Source organism: Mustela lutreola, chromosome 6 (genome assembly GCF_030435805.1).
Source record: "Mustela lutreola isolate mMusLut2 chromosome 6, mMusLut2.pri, whole genome shotgun sequence".
NCBI lineage: Eukaryota > Metazoa > Chordata > Mammalia > Carnivora > Mustelidae > Mustela > Mustela lutreola.
This window is the reverse complement of record NC_081295.1, coordinates 126,700,530-126,723,093: the sequence shown is the minus strand read 5'-3', so window position 1 is coordinate 126,723,093 and position 22,564 is coordinate 126,700,530. Positions and strand designations below refer to the sequence as shown.

The 22,564-nt window shown below is 32.9% G+C and overlaps 1 non-coding gene across 1 annotated transcript; it reads left to right on the top strand.

The window, feature by feature from the left end:
* Positions 1–21,460: 21,460 nt before the first annotated feature.
* LOC131834949 (U6 spliceosomal RNA) lies at positions 21,461–21,566 on the top strand. Its single transcript, XR_009355040.1, has one exon. It is a non-coding gene; the product is annotated as a U6 spliceosomal RNA (small nuclear RNA).
* The last annotated feature ends 998 nt before the right edge of the window (positions 21,567–22,564 follow it).

Here is a 22,564-nt window from a genome sequence, read left to right as displayed (position 1 = left end):
CACACAAGACAGGTTTCCTTGAGCTTAAATTTTATTTGCATGAGTATCATTAACAGGAAAAAATATGCACAAGTGTGTTTATGTATATATCTATCTATCTATCATCTATCCACTGTCTTCTAATTGTGGTAAATCCTGTAAGGTGGGGAATGGGAAAGTCTGAAGAAATATGCTGCTGGATATGTTGGGTAAGCAAATTTAATTGCACTCAGATGCATTGGATATAAGTGAATCACTCAAATGAGTTATTTAATATTATATAGAAACAAATTAAAATTTTATGTAGTTGAAAATAATAGGTAGTTAAAATAATTTTTGTTGTTTGTTGTTTTTGTGTCTTTTTTTGTTTATATATACTATGGTGTGAATGTTTATGTCTCCCAAAATCATATTATGAAATCTAACTCTGGAAGTGATAGTATTAAAACATAGGGGCCTTTGGGAGGTGATTAGGTCATAAGTGGGATTACAGTCCTTTTAAATGAGACCCCAGAGAGTTCTCTTGATTCATTGATCATGTACATTTACAGTGAGAAGATAGCCATCTATGAGGAAGTGGGCTCTGCCTGGATCTGCCCATTCCTTAATCTTGAACTTCTCAGTTCTAGAACTGTGAGAAATAAATTCCTGTTCTTTATAAGCTATTAAGTCTATATCATGTTCGTTATAGCAGCCTGCATGCAGAAGGACACTATGAACTAAAACGAGAGCAATAAATATAAAGTTTCAGTAAAGTCAGTTGGTACAATGTTTTTTTACTTAGAGAAGACATGCTGCTTCATGTTAAACCTTGATATTGTATATGTTTCTTGAAGGACCACTTCTTACTCCTTTGTGTGTTTTCCACAAAGTCCAGGATGATGCCTTACATAAAGGTAATATTTTATAAATACTGTTGGAAATATATACTTCTCTAAAATCTTATTTTGCCTACAGATTACTTGGATCCACTTTGCCTTGTGTAGAATATTTGAAATATATTAAGAACAGAATGTCTCTCTAAATAACATTTAGAATCATCATTAGTTTATGACTCCTGACTCATTTGTTTATGCAGTGATACTTACTGCAAGAACACTGAAGTTTGTAATATAATTTTTGAATTAATCACCAAGCTAGTTCATTATAACTTATGAAAAAATAATTTCTCATGTTGGTTTAATTCTGCTCTTATGTTATGGTCATGACATTTTCATTAAAATAAAGTAGAAAATAGAAGTAAATAATAAATGAAAAATAAAAAATAATAAATAAAAAATAAAGGTAAAACTCTTGTGAAATGTTAAACTTTTCTTACTTATTTTGTTTTGCTTTTCCTCTACTATGCTGGCAAAGATGTACTTTGGAGATAGATACAATTTTCTAGTTGCTATGTTTGTTACTTTTGCTAAAATTTTCAAAATATAAGAAGTTGAGTAGTCATGGATTGTTTGTTAAACTCCTTATCTACACATATAAAAATAAAACAATGATGGTGACCTGGGTATTTCTAAAATTGTATTCTGTTTTTCCATATTATGTTTTACATTGTAATTAATAAAGATTCTGCATATATTAACACCCATCCCCTTCTATCTCATCTGTATGTCCATTACAGAGCATGTATGATTTCTATTCATTGCTATGTTGTGGTGAAAAGATTGTCTGAAGTAGTCCTATATTTATGCTTTGTTTATTGGCTTGTTCGTGATCAGTATGTCTGAAAGATGGTAACTATTGCATCAGGTATGACGATTAAAAAATATCACTGGTGCCTGATACACTGTGATGAAATAGGTAAGTCGATTCATAATTTGTTACTTAAATTAGAAAAGAAATTCCTTTGGATTTCTCCTTTATAAGAGTTTTTTTTTTAACGAATTCCTTGGGATGTTTTTGGTGTAATACATATCACATGCCTCAACCTTTAAATTTGAATGTAGAAAAGAGTTATCAGAATGAGCCTAGAAAATATTGTTATGAAATATTTTTGTTCTGTTATATTATGTTAACTTAGGAAATAATGGTACTTATTTTTATTAGCATTTCCTACTTTCCACATGCCCTTACAGATGAGATATCATGTTTTTCCTACTCTTTTTATCGTGGTTGATATATTCTTCATGATCAATAGCAATTAATGAAAATACATAACATTAATTTTCTTTGGGAAAGTGATATTTTAGCAAGAATCCATGACCAAAAATTTTAGCTGTTGTTCTTCCAGGAGATGAGACTATCAATGTTCCCGAAATTTCAAGAAATAGAATTTATTAATTGTGTTGGTTGATGTTTATTGTCTCTGAACTTAGAAGTGCATAATTCAATTTAAAATTTATTTTGGGGGCGCCTGGGTGGCTCAGTGGGTTAAAGCCTCTGCCTTTGGCTCAGGTCATGATCCCTGGGTCCTGGGATCGAGCCCCCCATTGGGCTCTCTGCCTAGCAGGGAGCCTGCTTCCTCTTCCCTCTCTCTATGCCTGCCTCTCTGCCTACTTGTGATCTCTATCTGTCAAATAAAATAAATAAAATCTTTTAAAAAAATGGAGTGGACCTTAGGGGGGTGCTTATCTGAAATTGAGGGACATCATAAAAAAATAAAAAATAAAATTTATTTTGAATTGAAAACAAGATCTTACTGAAGTTTAGGCATCCCACTTTATATCAGGCCTCCAGTACATTCTAATTTATTTATAGAAAATATCATAAACATGAATGTCACTTTTCCTACTGCATTTATACTGAAACTGCAATGACTCAAAGATGTCAGATCTGAAAAGCACTACCTTTCTATAATTTCTGTTTCCTAGGAGGAATGGATATACCATTTTAGCACAATTATCCAACAGTGTTCAAAACCACCATGAATTTTAAAACATAGTTATTACACCCTAAAAATCAAGTATGAAAATGTATAAACAACCAAATCTCTATCTGTAAATGAAATACTCCCACACAGACGGGTTTTAAAACTTTCTAACTTAAGGAATTTGGTAGCACAGACTCAGGGTAGTAGATTCAGTGCCTACAGTATACTTTCAGGGAGAGAGTAATGTAGGCTCTGAGTCCCTTTCTGCCTAGAGATGACCTAATAGTGGTTCTGGCATTGTTTGCTTGTTTTTGAAAATACATTCCTGGGCGTTATTCAGTAAATGCAGAGTTTGGCAATCTATAAAAATTAAGGATGATCTTTTTGAATGTTTGTCTTTCACTATATCAAATTAACATAATTGGACAGAAATTCCACTAAATTAAGCATTGTTAGGAAACGTGTAAATTGGATCTGCTCAAATTAGTTGCTCTTTGAACTATGTGCTGTTGGTTCAGGATTAGATAAGGAGTTTGAAGGAAAACCTAAATCATTGCTTCCTTTTTTGAGAGAGTCTTAACATATTTTCTTAAAATTAGCTGAAATAAACAATGTGTTTAGTCGCAAAGTGATTTGCATTTTTGCACAAACTCCCTATCTCCTTGAGAATTATAACAAATATTTCATGAAACATCATTGATCTTTACTTTGTTACACTGCTGTAAAGTACATTCAGAGTTGCCAGTTAAAAGTGTTAGTGTTGAGATGAAATGTCATGCATTTTTCTTCACTTCCATGCAAATGAACACAGTAATTTATTAAGACACAATGAAGAAAAAAAAATTGACAATGAGTTCCAGATTTTAAAACCCACTTGCCATTCAATCCAAATTGTGAGTTTGATTGGTTACCGAACACTTTATAATGCACCCCCGGTAATTTTACAGAGATTTTTTTTTTCTTACCAATTCTTGATTATTCTGTCTTGCAATGCAGAGAAAGCTAACTAATTTAAAATAAACTTCCGTTAATTTTGATTGTTATAAACTTAAAATTGATTAATTTCCATATACAGAGTTTAAAATGTTCACAATTTACATTAAATATATATTCTGTGTATACCTTAGAAAAATTATACTGAAAATTGAAATTAAAATGATGTTGTATATAGCTGCAAGAAGCCGCCTGTCCCATTTCATCTTACTATATAGGTTGTGTCAGGTAATTTATAAAATCCCTACTGCATAACAAATCTATTTTTTGTTGGAATGGGTAGTAATGTTTCATCTTATTTTTAATAAGAGTCAGTCTATGACTGCATCTGCAACTGTATTTTTCCTAAGTGAGTTCATGGTCTTGAACTGAGAAAGCTCAGAACATTAAACATCAAAATAATATATTTTGACATAATTAGACATCAAGGAAATGCAATTAAAATGACACTGAGATATCACTACACACTTACCAGAATGGCTAAAAGAAAATATAATGACAAGACCAAAAGAAAAAAATATACCATTTGATGATACACAATGGCAAGTTGTACCATAACTTAACCATCTCAGACTAGTGTAGTGTTAAATTTGTTTTTCTAAGCAATGTTTTGGGTCACTTACCACTTTTCAAGGATATAAAGTGCTATCATTTTACTTAAAACTGTGAAATTGGGTCAGATTTAAATTTCAATTTATGTTAAAACATTCTGTAAACTGTGTTAACCTTTGACATTTGTTCCCTCTGTTCAGTGAATAACACTATATCATATTCTGAAAAATATGCTAATTTTCATTTTGAAAAATATCCTTTTTTCCTCTTATGGTAATTATTAATATGAATTAATAGTAGAATTTGATATGGTTCCATATGACCACAAATACTTTATTGTATAGTATCAAATTTAATAATGAATATAATGTACTTCTTTGGACAATTTTTAAAGACCAGTCTACTCTTGAAACAAAAAAGTGGAGACGCACTTCTTTAGTTCACACAAATTTTATTTTATTATATATAACCTCAGATAAATTTCAACAAATCATAATTTATTAAAATTATGTCTACTTAAAAATCTCACAGAAGAGTAAAACCATCAAAAATAAAAATAAACACACACAACACACACACATCACCCATGTATTGGCAAATCACAATTGCTGTAGCAATACATTAGGCATTCCACAGTTAAGGGCTATCAAAATTTCCATCAGTGGCAAAAAGATTTGTATCCAAATGGACTGATTTTCCAGAATCCAAGAAAAAGTCCCCTAGGGTTTATTTAAAGATAAATATTTGAACAAATACTTCTTAAATTTAGGAAATTCAGAACATACGATTAAAGAATATTTGCAGTGCAGACTATATTCAATCCTTCCTTCAAAATGTGCCTTTGAGTACATAATTCTGTTTTCTCTATCTAAATTGAGCTGTCCTCCAAGGAAGTTTTCTAAAATGTGTGTCTCTGTGTGATAAATGTTGGAAGACCTAACATGCTTCATTGTATTTTTACTGTTCTCTGAAATTTAATCAATAATTTGGCTTGATGTATAATATCTAGTTTCAAATATCTTTTCCATCTATACAAACACCCAGCTGTCTCCTTTATATGGTATTACTATTGAGAATTCTGCTGTCAGTATTATTCTTGTACATTTTAGGTGATCTGTTCTCTTGGGCATCATTTATGCTCTTCTCTGTTTTTGATATTCTTAAAACTCACCATAATGTACATGAGTGATTTTTTGTGTGTGTGGTTTTTGTTTTGTTTTGTTTCTGATTTCTCATGTTTGGCATCATTTTAAGTCTGGTATCTTTTATCTTTCTTTAATTCTCCAAAATTTATCTCAGTACTTATTTAAATATTTTCTTTATTTTTTTTCTCTTCTGCTGCATTTGGGCAGAAGTCATTAATTTGTTTGTTTGTTTGTTTTTCCCAACTCATTTATTCATTTTACAGCTATATTCATCTTAGTCTCCATTTATTGTATTCTTTATTTCAACAATTTTCACTTAATTTATATTCACAGTATAGTATCTTTCTTTTCTTTTTATATGTTTATCATTATTTTATCATATACTTTAAAGCTATTTTTTAAAATATTTTATTTATTTATTTGACAGTGAGAGATCACAAGTAGGCAGAGAGGCGGAAAGAGAGAGAGAAAGGGAAGCAGGCTACCTGCTGAGCAGGAAGCCCGATGTGGGGCTTGATCCCAGGACCAAGAGATCATGACCTGAACCAAAGGCAGCGGCTTAACCCACTGAGCCACCCTGGCGCCTCTTTTAAGCTATTTTTTAAAAGTACAGTCATTCTTTTTTTTATTAGATTTTCTTTATTTATTTATTTGACAGAGAGAGATCACAAGTAGATGGAGGGCAGGCAGAGAGAGAGAGAGAGAGAGAGAAGCAGACTCCCTGCTGAGCAGAGAGCCTGATGCAAGACTTGATCCCAAAACCCTGAGATCATGTCCTGAGCTGAAGGCAGTGGCTTAATCCACTGTGCCACCAAGGCGCCTCTAAGCTATTTTTAAAATTCCTGTTCCAATAACCCTTGGATTGCCATATAAAGTTAACCACATCATCTTTTTTTAGGTAAGTAATTGTACTTTTTATGTGCATAGTTATTTTGGTCCATGAGTTCAGCTCCTCTAGGATCATCAAATCTCTGTAAAGTCTGGGTAGGGTAGGATTTTCTAAGCAACAATAAAATACATTGAAACCTGGTAGCTTAATTATAATAATGTTTTCTTTCTCAATCATTCACAATAGTATTACATTCTGAGTAGCTTCCTTCTATTTTGCAGCTATACTGTTTGGAAAAACTTGAATTGTGGTATCACTGTGATAATGTGAATTAGGTTTTTTCAGAGAATCAGGAATAGAAAAAAAGGAAGATATTCTCCAGTGCCAACTCTAGAAGTGACTATTAAAACATCTGTCAAAATATAATTGAACAAAACTCAGAAATGCCATCTCCAGTGAAATACAAAGAAGATTATATATAGATCTGGGCACACACATCTCATTTGACCCAATGATGTACATCAATGAAAGACTGAAGGCCAATCACCACTCCATGGGAGAGTTTAAAAATAACTTTACTAATGAGGCCAAGAATTCAGAATCACAAATACTTCAGAACTAATAATAACTGCCTTCACTTGATGTTATTCTATAAGATAAATCCTACGATCAAGTTTCAATTTTAAATTCTTACAATTTTAAATTCTTAAATCCTTATGAAGAAGCATCATTTGGAGGGAGCAGTTTTCATAATTTATCATCCATCAGCCTTTTATTTTAAGATTTTATTTATTTATTGGACAGAGAGAGAGAGAAAGAGAGAGAGAGAGAGATCACAAGTAAGCAGAGAGGCAGGCAAGCAGGGAGGGAAGCAGGCTTCCTTTTGAGCAGAGCCCGATGTGGGGCTGGATCCCAGGACCCAGAGACCATGACTTGAGATGAAGGCAGAGGCTTAACCCACCACCCACGTGATGAGAGAGCCACTCAGGTGCCCCTCATCCATCAGTCTTAATTGATTGGAGGAAAATGTGTGGAGGAATAATGCCTTAGGGAGCTAATCTCTCTAAAGAATTTTCAAGTCTTTACCCCTTCAAGGTTTTTGTACAGTTCTGATAGCCTCTAAACATCCAGCTGATTTCTACAGTGACAGGCCTGTTAAAACCCGTCTTCAAACCAGGAATAGAGCTTGAAACATACCAGTCAAGAGCAACTTTGAGTCTTTTTAGGAATTTCTCATCATTTCTTTGTTTTTGGTTAATATCTGAAATAGTTCCATATTACACTTGCATAATTTCTCCAGAGCTGACATTGAAGGAGGCATTCAGTTCCAGCTAGTTCCATATTTTGGCAAGAACTATAATTGTATATAAAAAAAACCATATTTTGGGGCGCGTGGGTGGCTCAGTGCGTTAAAATCTCTGCCTTTGGCTCAGGTCATGATTCCAGGTTCCTGGGATTGAGTCCCACAGTGGGCTGTCTTCTCAGCAGGGAGCCTGCTTCCATTCCTCTCTCTCTGGCTGCCTCTCTGCCTTCCTGTGATCTCTGTCAAGTAAATAAATAAAATTTTTTAAAAAACATTTTATACAAGATATAATGTTAGTATTTTTAATAATCAATAAAGTCAACTACTCATGATTAAAAATCAAACATAAAAATTTCTACTTTTTGCTTTTGCCCCCTCCATTTAGAACTTATTTATAGCCTGATAATTCATAGGTCCCTATGTTTATGAAAATCTGGACAGAAATAGCTCTAAGATCCCATTCAGAACTTGATATTAATCTAAGTCTTTTGGCTCCATTTATCCTGAGAGCAAAGAGTAGGACAAAGGATTTGAGTACTGTTAGTTTATCTGGGGGATTATCCAAGGTAGAAAAGAATGGGAAAGTGATACAGTGAAGAAGCAACTTTGTCAAAGAGGTACATTGTTGATATAATTGTTGTGATTAGAAAATGAAGGCTTGCTTTTACTGAAAGGTCCTGAGAAACTTCTTTAAGTTGTCCTCATGAAGACCTGAAAACTGACAATTTTACCTATGGTTCTTATTTCCACTTCACTGAGAGCTGTCCTCAGAGGACATTAACTCTCCTACACTTTTGGGTTGTGTTGGAGACATTCTAAAATGAGAGAGAGAACACGAGATGCTATCAGTGTTAAGTAACTGCAATTTCCCATGGAACTATCCACCACAGGTTTGGCTAGAATCAGGTGTTGGGCCTTGATATCAGAGGGAGTTGAGGCAGTATCATTTTAGGTTAATCATTATATCTGAAATTTCCAAAAACTTCAACTGATGAAACTTTGATTATAAATCTATAAATATAACAATAAATCTACAGTATTCAAATTATTTTCATAGAAATACACAAACAAAGCATCAATTGATTAATATTTAAATGTTACAAAATACTGAACTGAAAGACTTTGGTCATATAACAACGTGTAAGAAGTAGAACGTAGGTTTAGGTTAGAACTCAGGATGCATTTGAGACTCAGTTAAGAAATTGAATGGAGGGACACCTGGGTGGCTCAGTGGGTTAAGCCACTGTCTTCGGCTCAGGTCATGATGCCAGGGTCCTGGGACCGAGCCCCAAATCAGGCTCTCTGCTCAGCAGGGAGCCTGCTTCCTCCTCTCTCTCTGCCTGCCTCTCTGCCTGCTTGTCATCTCTCTCTGTCAAATAAATAAATAAAATCTTAAAAAAAAAGAAATTGAATGGATGTCTGACTATCTTATAGGTTTGCTAAAAATCAGTGACTTTGTGTTCACGTGTGGCTATGCAGGAACTTTTAACTTTCTCTAAGAAGTTATTAGATTTGGTTATATAATGGCAGTAAAGGATGGGGAAAAGCAAAGTACAAACCCCATAAAGACAAAGACACTGAGTATGAGAAAAGAGTAATAGATGAGAAGAATCAATACATTTGAGGAAAATGGGAATTGAAATACACAATGATTGTTGATTTTTTTAGATGGAGAAAACGAAACTAGCTTGCAAGAAGGAAATAACAGAAGACGTGTTGTGATGTGATACAGAATCCTGGAAAAGGCAGTAACGTGGAATAAAGGAGTAGGGAGAGCATATCAGGTAATTTGGATAGGAAGGAGTTAGGAGATAATTGCTTGATAAATTTTATATGGCCCACGTAAATGCACAGATTTCTCTTCTTTAATTTATATGGAGAACAGAGTGTTTTTTCTCTTCCCTTTCAGAGCGCCAGAGGTGTACTCTTTCAGACTGAAAACCTGAAAAGCTCAGGACGCAGTTGCTTAAGCACAGTTGAGAGGACGTATTTCAATTAAGATTTACATTTTGCTGTAGGTAGTAGACTGTCAAAAGTGGTTTAACCATATTTTTTCATTTAACAAGTAGACTACAGAGAGTGTTTTCTGGTGTTGGTTCAGAGTCTTAAGAAAGTCAAGTGAAGTATCTTAGAGGTTTTCATGGCTTTTTATTCACAGTTGCAAAAATTGCTGTTGGAGTTCTCACTATTAAGCCCACATTTCTTGCAGAAAGATAGAGGTAAAAGAGAATGATATCTTGTACGACTGATACTTTGTCATATGGTTACAATGTAACTAGAAAAGAGACAATAAAATATTTGATGTTGTTTTAAGTTTCCTTGTTGTCAATCCCTCAGTGCTTTCTGATATGAAAGGAAAAAGTAGATGGATATTGACCTGGCAACTATCAACACCTGTCAGTCTCTCTTGGATAACCAATATCTCTATAATCTCTTCTTCCCAGTAAAAAATAAATAAAATATATTCATAACCCACACTGTGCCATCTCAAGTTACTGCACCAAGATAAAATTACAATGATTTTCAGTTGTTCCAAATGGACAGAATACCCTTCCTTATGATATCATGTCTTATAAGATAGATAATTGGCTTGCTCCCAATATACCCAGATGTGACTGTGGAAGAGACAGGAAAAAAAGTAATAATATTTATTTATTCCTTGGGTTGACCCTGTTTACACAGATGCATTACTATTAGAAAAGGTTGGTTTGGGACATTGCAATGAATTTACTTAATGGGTCGGTATGTAATTGGGTTGGAGGAAATTTTTAATTTCTACAAAAATTATTAGAATTCTATCATATTCTCTTTTGTTAATTTTCACATGTTAACAAAGCCAACGTTTTTGTCTAGCAGACAAGATCTTAAATCCTAACAAAACTCACTTTTTTCCTTTTTCTTTTTAAATTTGAGAGCCTCATGTTCTCTCAAGCTGCTTTAAATACAACTCAAAAAAAAAAAAGGAGCTAAATGGGGCAGTAAGACCAGACTTTTTATTTTATTTTATTTATCTTATTTTTAATTAAAAAATTAAAGATTGTATTTATTTATTTGAGAGAGAGAGCATTAGTGGGGCAGGGGGATGTAGCTGCAGAGAGAGACTGAGAAGTATACTCCCTAATGAGCAGGAAGCCCGATATGGGGCTCGATCCCAGGATCCTGACTGAGATCATGACCAGAGACAAAGGCAGATACATGTGCAAAATCCCTTTTTTTCTGGGAAACAATACTTTACAAGAGATGTTTGAAAAAGTACTGGGGAATCAACTTTAATCAGAGATACAAAAATTTAATTGACTTTTGTAAAGCTACAGGGATCCAAATGATGGGAATCCCAGCACGTTTAGGTTGTGGACCACAGAGTATTCTTCTCTGTAATATTTTATTTTCTTCCATGTCTACTAAGTCCAGTCCAAGTTCACTGATCTCTTTTTAGATAGTGCAAAACATGGCAAAGAATACCGAACAAGTGCCCAATATTCTACATTTATTACATCATTTCTAACATATAGAAGTGTGTTATCAAGGCTGGTTCTGTGAACGAACCTAGTTATGCTAAAGTGTGTTTTGTTCTCCAAGAAATTAAATGCATGATTATTACACAATTATAAAATACTTGTGTCAAGAATTTTTATTCAAAAATTAATAAGAAAAGCAGATATGAAAACTAGTTCACATGGTTATTTGGGATATAAGCAGAGTTATGCAGCAGAAGTGCTCTGGGCCCATAATTTGGGTTACAGAATTTATGTTTTCTAATGAAAATCACTAACTTGCATTATTGTTAACAAGAATCTTGTGCATTACCATCAGTTTTCTACATTATAACCCCTTGCTCTACAGTTTGTAAATAACATTGTCAATAGCAAGCTAATAAACGGGGTGACTCCAATGGATTGAGATAATCTCCAGAGTTTCTGCTACATAATGCCCAGGACTCCATTGAAAGGACACCTAGGAATTTATTTTGCCCAAAAATTTGATCATTTTTTTCACTGTCCTTACGTATTTTCCAAACATAGTCCTTTTGCTTCACCTTTCAGTCTACGGACAACCGTGTATCTGACTGACTTGTTAATTCTGGGAATGTCTTGCAGATTAATTTGCTTGCCAGAGGTGGTTCCTCTAATTGATGTCTAAGAACCCTAATTAGTTAAGAAAACTTTTTTTTAACATTTTCATTGCTATTTATTATTATTATTCTTATTATTTCTAATATCTCTATTATAAATAATTCACAAGGGCATCTTTCTGACAAAAGACAAAGAGCTGGCTACTAGTAGAAAAAGTACATTTGACTCTGTCAGTGAAAGTGGTAAAGGGACTTGAGAAAATAAGGCAAAGCACTGGAATTTTGTGTTAAAACTTTAAATATTATAGACACATTTACTTAATTTCTAATACTGTTGTTGCTTATAATTAAATAAGATGTTTTCCATGAACCACGCATTACAGCAAATATATTGTTTATACAGATTAAATTTTCATCAAAAGGGACGCCTGGGTGGCTCAGTTGGTTAAGCAGCTGCCTTTGGCTCAGGTCATGATCCCAGCGTCCTGGGATCGAGTCCCGCATCGGGCTCCTTGCTCAGCCGGGAGCCTTCTTCTCCCTCTGCCTCTGCCTGCCATCCTGTCTGCCTGTGCTTGCTCTCTCGCCCACTCTCTCTGATAAAGAAATAAAATCTTAAAATAAATAAATAAATCTTCATCAAAAAATTGTAAGTGTATTTTATTGTAGGATCATGATAAGCATTTTGCCGATGAGAAAAGTGAAATTTAGAAAAGTATGTCTCTTCAAATCCCTCATACAATATCTGGCCTAGATAGAAGGATATACTATCACAATTGAGGAAGATAATTGAGATTACTTAAAATGATAAACTTTACTGTATAGGGTTTTTTAAAAGTTTGCCACGGATTCAGATTCTTTTAAAATATATATCTATTTTGTGTAAAGAGAATGCACTGAGAAGTAAAAAGAAAGTGATATATCAGTGCTACCAACTAATGGCTATAATAGCATCACCTTATTTATGAACAATGAAACAGTGTGCAATATTTAAATAAATTTAAATTATTTCCTATTTATTATATATATTTATACATTTAAATAAATTTCTATTTATTTATTATTAAAGAAATTCCTCTAACAAACAGTATGTTTTGAAGGTTGCTAGCAGGAAAGTGTTGTACTACATGGAAGTAATCAGAAAATGTGATCTAAAATTCTGCTTTCAAGGGCGCCTGGGTGGCTCAGTGGGTTAAAATTCTGCTTTCAAGAAGCTATAACAGTAAGTACTGAGCATTAGCTATTATACGCTAAGGATGAATAACTGAAATCTACATTTGAAACTAATGGTACACTATATGTTAACTAATTGAATCTTAAAAAGTTAATTTAAAAAAACACTATTTTATAAAACAATATTCCCAACAGGCTCTTTTGCTTTAAAATACTCACTTTGTAATGAGGGTCATTACTTTTGTCTGGCCAATTCTTACATCACTGTTTATCCCTTCCCTGCTTTATCCCTTCCCAATATCAATAAAGGCTCACTTGGGTTACCTAGAAGCCATGAGAAAGCTTGTAATAGATCTGGCTGGTTTTCAACAGCAATTTGACCACCATGTGCACAGGGAAGTCTATTGATAAAGGCTTTATTGCAATAAGTTGCAAATACATGGATGATTTTGAATTCTCTTTCTTGAGGTCTTGTTTCATGATAATAAATTTAGGGTGACTTATTGGAATGGATGTTATTAACATATCTTCATAGTTTTAAGTACATGGAATTGTAAAATAGATGAATGAATGTGGCATTACTGACAACTGTCCTCATTTTGAAATCAAATTACAGTGTACTAAGATGAGGAAGCAAAGCAGATTTGGGATTATGAGTGAAATAATTTAAAAAAGTCTTAGGGGTATGATCAGACTATTGGGTAATTCAGTAGAAAAATGTCAACTGATTGAGATTCTGTGTTCCCTGATTTCAGAAGGAAGTTAAGATAAATAAGTAACACGAGGAGACTAGGAAGCCAAACATAAGTGATAATTTTGTGCCAGGGTGTGTATACATCGGTTTATCTTCTTGCTTTACCACTGAGGTTGCTCCTAGAGGAGAGTTTAAATATGTGTTGGAGCTAATCTCTGTGGATTACACAAGAAACCACATCCTACAGCTCTCCCTGAAACACCCCTTATGATTTCAATGTAATTTGGTTTTCGCATTTTTAGAAATAACAAAATACTTTTCAAACTCATCTACTTTATTACCACCACAAGTGAGTCAGCTGACTCCACATATTAACACAGTGACAGTCACAGAGGAATGGAGGAATGAGTAGAGTTATCAATATATGTGCTTTTAAGAAGTATGACAGGGTAGCAGCTATTTCCAGGAACCAAAACATGGGTCAGCAGCTGTGCAGGAAAAGGGGTGGAATAAATGACTCATTTCAGAGGAGTTATATAACATATTAGTTCTATAATGTATCTTCAGCACCCAATTACCCGCTTTGATCTAAAGATAAGGATTTACAGTTAAGGTCCCATTTATGATTTGACTGGTAGGGTCTGAATCATTTTTACTATTGTTTTGACTATTACTTGAAACCTATAGTAGTACTTGGGATATGTGTTGTGTATTCTGTGAACATGTGCTATTTTTAGATTAGATAATTTCTGTTTCGAACCCCTGTTAATTTGTTTGTTTTTGTTTATTTGATAGTGGTTTCAGTAAATGGATATATCTGAAAAATTGCAAAGCCACTATTAAAATAAGTTATTATTATATATAGCATGGAATTGCACATTCCTCCTTTGAATCTGACAGAGCTTCACCATATCCTTAACAATTTGGGGAAAACATGCTATTATTTTTCTTTATAAAATTTCTTTTAGGCTGTGATAGTTGTCATCAGCAGTAACTCCTCTGAAGGCTTTGTCAAAAGAGTTGAAAAAATTGGAAAGGTATGAATGAAGTTGTTTTCTGAATATAAAGAAAAGAGCATTGAAGTACAATTCACACTCTTACTTCTCCTTCTATGCTTTCAGATGTTTGACATTTGAAAATTTTGCTTCTAGAAGAGATGCCCTATATAATTCTTACTTTAAGGAGCAAGTTGCTTTTATAATTTTTTTATTATTCTACCATTCAAGTATTTCCATTTAAATTAAATTCAATACCATTTAAAAAAAATCACAAGTGCAGCCAGTATTCAATTCCTGGGCTAAATAATTTTAGAAAGCTTTGTGTTATTGAACCTACAGCGTTTTTCTGTAGTTTTAACTCTTTCTTTCTGTGATTTTTCCCATTAGTCACGTAAGTGACTGCAATATAACAGACATTGAGGATAAAGAAGGACTGAATAGAACAATCCTTGGCCTCATAAAGTTGAGAATCTAGGAAGGGAGTCAAACAATTCAATCATTCAGAGACAATTTATTAAGTGCCTGGCCTAAGATGAGCACAACAAAACCCCAGCCCAGAGGAATCATTTTAATGGGAGAGATAGATAATAGGTAAGCCAACTTAAAAAAAAAAAATTGTACTGGTTATTCTTAAATAGTGATGCATATTTGAACTAAATAAGCACATTTTAAAAAGATCAGTGATTGAGAAGAGGTTTTTTAACTGAGAAGAGGTTTTTTAACTCCCTGAAAAAGTCTGTTTTGAACAGATTTCTGAATAATATCAGCTAGGAAGCTGTGTAAAAATCTCAGGGATGGGTGATTTTTCCAGTCAAAAAACTGTAAAGGCTCCAAAGTCACAATAGAGCTATAAGTTTCTCTAATAAAGTAACTTCTGACAAAGAATGAGAAGAAATAACTAACCCAGGTTTGAAAGAAAAGGGACAGACTTTCTATGGAATTCATATTTAATTAAAGCTCTAAAGGACAAAAATACAATAGAGCAAAATTCTGGTCACGCTGATATACCTAATGAAAGTTCATAAACAAGGTGTGGGTAGCAAAGAGTGTTTGGGAATGTTGGTAAGAACATTGGGGAAGAGTCATACCTGAACATGTTCTTAAATGAAGCAATTCTTGTGTTGTTTTAAAGGGTAAATTGGAGTTTGCCTAAGTGATTAGAGAAGGATGCCTCAGCTTATGGAAGTTCAAAGCCATAAAGATGTAATAAACTACTGCAGATATTTACATGTATATTTGTTGTTGCTTCTAGTAATGGTGATCTAAAAACTCCTACTTAAGACAACTAAAAATCCAGACAAAATAGCTTTTAAAATTAGAAATATCAGAATGATTATAAAAATTAAGTGTGGGATTACTGGGCCAAAATACGAAATACAATGAGAGCCTAGAGATATATGCCCTGAAGCCATTTTAGTTATGAGAGCATTTGAAACTGCTAAAACACACTGAGCTGTGTTGTTAATAGACTCCTGATACTAGAAAACAAAATTCAAAATCCAGCAGCAATCAAATTTGAGGACTTTGGTACAACCCAAATTTAAGTTGAGATCCCCAAAGCACAAGGAGAAGCAGAAATAAGACTATAGCCTACCTTGCCTTCTGTGTAAACTGAGAAAGTCAATCACTGAATTTGGAGTATGATTGTCTTATAGAGTCTCAGATATAAGAGAAAATCCTGCCAAGAAAGACCATACCATTATTATAGCTCTTAATTATCCCTACTCAGTAAGAGTTTCAAATATAATGTCTTGAACGTAGCAAAATGGAACAAAGCACACAAAGAAAAACCATTAACAAGATTTGATAGACAAAATGGGATTAAGTATGATGTTAAAATGATCAATAAAGATTGTAAAATGGCTTGATTACTCTGCTCAAAGAAATGAGAGGGGAAGCAAATTGAAAAAACTGAAACTAAAAATGATATTGAGAAAGGTTTTATAAATAAACCAAATGGATACTCTAGAACTTTAAAGATATGACAACTAATTTAAGATACCACAGGGGTGCCTGGGTGGCTCACTTAATTAAACCTCCAATTCTATTTCCTTTTTTTTTTAACACCTTAATTTTATTTTATTTCTTTCATTTTCGCTCAGGTCATGATGTCAGGGTTGTGAAATAGAGCCCAGAGTTGGGCTCTGTGCTGAGCCTGGAGCCTGCTTAAGATTCTTTTCCCTTCTTTTTCTATCCCTCCCTGCACTCTCACTTGCTCGCTCTCTCTTGTTTGCAAATAAATAGATAGATAGATAGATAACAGACAAAGCAAAATAAAAGCAGATTATGAAAATAAATATAAAGATTTTGAAATGAAAACAAGTTCAAAATAAAATAGAGAAGACCTACACAGCTAAAAGTTCATTCAGAATATCTACTATTAAAGAAGTCAGTATGACACAATGTTAAGATATCAAAAGATTTGAGCATGTACTTTACAGAAAGGGTAATCCAAATGGCCACTCATATATCAAAACTGTTTATCTTTCTTATGAATCTGGAATTAAATTAAATTAAATTAAATTAAATTAAATTAAATTAAAAATGAATTAAAAATGAATTAAAACCTAAAATGAGATAGTATTACACACTTACCATATTGGGCAACAGTCTTGCAAGAATGTGAAAGAATGAAAGTGCCCATAATAAAAACATTTGAGGTAAGTTGGACAATATTTAGAAAACTTAAAAATAAAAATAAAAATTTGGTCCATTCCTAGAAATACAACATGGAACTAAATGAATATTTTCACCAGGATATGCAAACAGATGATTATAGCTATTTCATTCATAACGGCAGATCAGTAGTGGTCTATTTGCACAATGTTACATTAAATAAGAGAGAATATTAACAAACTGGGAGGAGGGGCTAGGTTGTTATCATAAACAGATCTTCTATGGTGCTGATTATGTTCTATTTCTCAAAATCTTTAAGTTAAAAAAGTTTTCAAATTTATATCTAGATAGATAGATGATAGATAGACAGAAGTCCCTGAAGCTGCAATGCTAGGCTAAGACCAGGCTTTCAAGGGCTTTTCTATACTCTACTAAATACTTGAAACCATTCATTATATCATAGCTCAGTGTTCAAATCTCCATTTGTTTCCTCAGTTTCCTAATATTTATCTTAAGGTGACCTGATCCAGACTTTTGATCACCTTTGTCTAAATATTTCTATTTTAACAAAGTCCTTTTGAACACTGAGAGACTAAAACTTAGAAAAATACTCTGATTGTTACCTCACTAGAGTGGAAAATATATAGTTACCCATTAACTAATGATATCCATGTCTACATTAGATCCATGACATTTTTAATTCTTGGGAGCTTTTGGTTAAATGAATTTTTTAAGCTTCCTTTAAAGGAAGCTTTAAGCCATCACCACATGAATAAAATTAAAGAACTAAATGAAAACAGGCCAAGTATTTACGGAGTAATAGAATGTGCAGTGGAAAGAGTACAATTCTGAAATCAGAAAGCCTAAATTAGTGTGATGCATCTTTACTAGCCATGTAATCATAAACCAGTTATCTAAATGTGTTAGCCTCAGTTTTTTCACCCATGAAATGGTGATGATAATACTTATTATGCAGAGTTGTTGTGTGGATGTGATGAAGCATGGAGCATGAGATTCTCATATTCCATGCTAAAATGATAGCTATTTTTATACTTATAATAATTCTAATAATAGTAATTAAATTGTTCAAAATGGTAATATTCATTTATATTGAGGCATTGTATTGACTATTCATAGACACATTTACCAAAATAAATTTCATTTTACTTTACCCCCTCTGAGGATATATATTCCCTAATTCAATATGAATCTCATTATGAATAATAATTATCATAATAAATATGCTGATTTTTCTTCTATTTATTTTTAGGGAGGTATCCTTTACTGTTGAACATGAAGAAACTTAAGCAAGTATGTCTTATTCAAAATTTGCATGCTGCTTTCTTATGAAACTAGATTATAGAATTGTATGAAATAAATTCATGCAGTTAAGACATTTATGTTTGGAAACCTGGGTGGTCAGTTTAGTATTTCAAAAGAAGATTTTAAATTTAAACCTTAAAACTGAGCTCTTTCAGCCTTATTTATAGACCATCCTTCATGCTTCATAAGTACTCCTTCATTGTAAACTAAGTAATAGTTTTTGTCACAGTGTATATAACAAAAATGGATTTTATATTCTATTATTTCAGAGTTAGTTGTAGTTTCTACTTCCTTACTTCCTTTTTTGAAAAATAGATTAATTCTACAAAAGTTTTTTCCAGCTTTATTGAAAAAAAAATCGACATATTATAATTTGTAAGTTTAAGAAATGATTTCGTATAACATTGCAAACTTTTAACATTGTGTAAATTTTGTACAATTTGATAAATTGATATACATCTTTATTGCAATATAATCTACATAAAAATGTTAATACATTTACTATCTCCTATCATTGCCACTGTTTTTTATGCATGTATCATAAGGAATTTTAAGATCTACTCTCTTAGCAACTTTTATGTGTATAGTATAGAAGAGATAAACTTCAGAGGTCTTGTGGGTTTCGTTCTAGACTGCCTCAATAAAGTGATTATCTCAATAAACTAAGTCAAATTATTGTTTTTTTGTTTCCCAGTGCATATAAAAAATTATGTTTCCCAGTGCATATAAAAATAAACACTATACTGTACTGTTCAAAAGCATTATGTTTTTAAAGAAAAACAATGTATATACCTTAAGGAAACTAGTTCTGAGTTTTCAGTGGGTGATAATTACTGATCACAGATCACCTTAACAAATACAATAATAATGAAAAAACTTGAAATATTGCAAGAATTATCAACATGTGAGAGAGAGACACAAAATGAACAAATGTTGTTAGAAAAATGGTGGCAGCAGACCTCTTTTATACAAGATTGCTATAAACTTTCAACTTGTAAGAATGTGATATATGCAAAGTTTAATAAAGGGAAACACAATAAAAAAGTATGTATATTTTATTAACTATGATCATCATGCTGTACATTAGATCCCCAGAACTTTTTCATATTATAGTTGCAAGTTTGCAACCTTTGACCACCTTACTCCACCCCAGGTTCACCCCTTGTCAACTCAACTCTAAGTTTCCATTAGTTTGCCTTTTCCTCAGATTCTGTATGTAAGGGATATCATAATACATAAATTAAAAAAATATATAAAATCTATAAAATATTTCACTTAGTATAATACCTTCAAGATCCATCCATGCTGTTGTAAATGGCAGTATTTCTTAATTTTTCATGGTTAAGTAGTATTCCATAGTATATATTTACCATACTTCTTTTATTCATTCATCCATTAATGGATACTGAAGTTATTTCCATCTCTTGCTTAGAGTTAATAATTTTATAATAAACATAAGAGTGCAGATATGTCTTTGAACAGTGACTTTGTTTCCTTTAGATATATACCTAGAAGTGGGATTACTGAATCATATGGTAATTTTACTTTTAATAATATGAATAATCTCCATACTGTTTTCCATACAAATTTATATCCCTATCACAGTGCATAAGTTCCCCATTTTCCCCAATATTTACCAAAATTTGTTAGTTTCAATTTTTTTGTAGTATATATTCTAATAGGTAGTAATATCTTGCTGTGTTTTTCAGAGGTAAACAACAACAACATAATGACTTTGCCCTGAGTTTTTTACGTTGAGCACTTTTTAATGATCCTGTTGGTCATTTATATAACTTTTTTGAAAAAAAAAAGTTTATTGAGATCCTTTTGCTATTTTTTTAATTATATATTTTTTTCTATTTGTATCTGTTAGTTATTAACCTCTTTTCAGATGTAAGATTTGTAAGTATTTTCTTACATTCTGTGGATTGTGTTTTCATTCTCTCTCTCTTTTTTTTGGCAATGCAGAAACTTTAGTTTGATGTAATACCATTTATTTATTTTTGCTTTCTTTGCTTGTGTTTTTGGTCTGGTATCCAAAAAACAATTGGCAAGACCAATGTCAAGGAGTATTTTTCCTATGTTTTCCTTTAGGAAATTTAGTTTCATGCATCACTTTTAAGTCTTTAATCTATTTCAAGTTAAGACTTATGAATGATATAAGGTTCCAGTTTCATACTGTTTATGTGACTATTCAGTTTGAAATATCATTTATTGAACAGACTATCTTTACCCATTACATATGTTGGCCTCTGTCAAATATTAGGTGACTGTATGAAAGGATTTATTTCTGGACTCTCAATTCTATTCTACGTGTTTATTGGTCTGTTTTTATGCCAGTATACTTTATTGTTTTGAGCATGAGTGCTTTGTAGTATAGCTTGAAATCAAGAAGTGTAATTTCTCTTCTTCATTCTTTCTCAGAACTGCTTCGATTATTTGTTGTCTTTTATGGTCTCATATAAAGTTTAGGATTCTTTACTTACTTCTGTAAAAAAAATAATATTGGATTTTTTAAGATTTTTAATTTATTTATTTGACAGAGAGAGATGACAAGCAGGCAGAGAGGCAGGCAGAGAGAGAAGAGGAAGCAGGCTTCCTGCTGAGCAGAGAGCCTGATGCGGGGCTCGATCCCAGGACTCTGGGATCATGACCTGAGCCGAAGGCAGCAGCTTAACCACTGAACCACCCAGGAGCCCCTACCATTGGATTTTTGATAGGAATTGGATTTACAGATGGTTTTCGGTAATATGGATGTTTTAACAATGTTAATTCTTACCATTCATAAATATGAGCTATCTTTCCATTTGTGTCTTCTTCAATTTCTTTATCAATGTCATAGTTTATGGAGTACAGATCTTTCATCTTCTTAGTTAAATCTATTCCAAAGTATTTTATTATCTGATGCTATTGTGAATTATATTGTTTTCTTTATTTTTTCAGATAGTTCATCATTAGAGTGTTAAAATGCTCCTGTCTTGTGCTTACTTTGGCAGCACATAACTAAAATTGGAATGATGCAGAGAAGATTAGCGAGATCACTGAACAAGGATGACATAAAAAACTGGGAAGCATTCCATATTAAGAAAATGAAACAAACAAAATTCTTGTCTTTTATATATTGATCTTGTATTTGGCTGCTTTCCTAAATTTGTTTATTCAAAATTTTGTGAAGTTTTTAGGATTTTTTAACATGTAAGTTCATGTTATCCAAAAAAAGAAAATTTTACTTCTTCCATTTTTTTTCTTTTTTGGAGTCTCTTATTTCTTTGTGTTCCTTGTTTCTATGGCTAGGACATCCAGTACTATGTCAAGTGAGAGAAGTGAAAGTGGACACACTTGTCTTTATTCTGATCTTTAAGGGGAAAACTTTCAAACGTTTTTGAATGAATATGAGATTAGATCTGGGCTTGCAATATGTGTTTTTTCTTTAATGGATTTTTTAAGTTATTCTTTTAAATTTTTTATAAACATTTCATGTTTTTATCCCTAGGGGTACAGGTCTGTGATTCACCAGGTTTACACATTTCACAGCACTCACCATCACTCACCATAGCACCTGCCCTCCCCAATGTCCATACCCCCACCATCCTCTCCCAACACACCTCCCCCAAGCAACCCTCAGTCTGTTTTGTGAGATTCAGTCTTTTATGGTTTGTCTCCCTCCCAATCCCATCTTCTTTTATTTTTCTTTTCGTACGCCCGAAACCGCCTTTGTTGCATCTCCACTTCATCATATCAGGGAGATCATATGATAGTTGTCTTTCTCAGATAGATTTATTTCGCCAAGCATAATACCCTCTAGTTCCATCCACGTCATCACAAATGGCAGGATTTCGTTTCTTTTGATAGATGCATAGTATTCCATTGTACATCTTATTTATTGATTCATCTGTTGAAGGACATTTAGGTTCTTTCCATAGTTTAACTATTGTGGACATTGCTGCTATAAACATTTGGGTGCATGTGCCCCTTCAGAATGCCACGTTTGTATCTGTAGGGTATATACCCAGTACTACAAGCACTGGATCATAGGCTAGTTCTATTTTCAGCTTTTTGAGGCACCTCCATGCTGTTTTCCAGA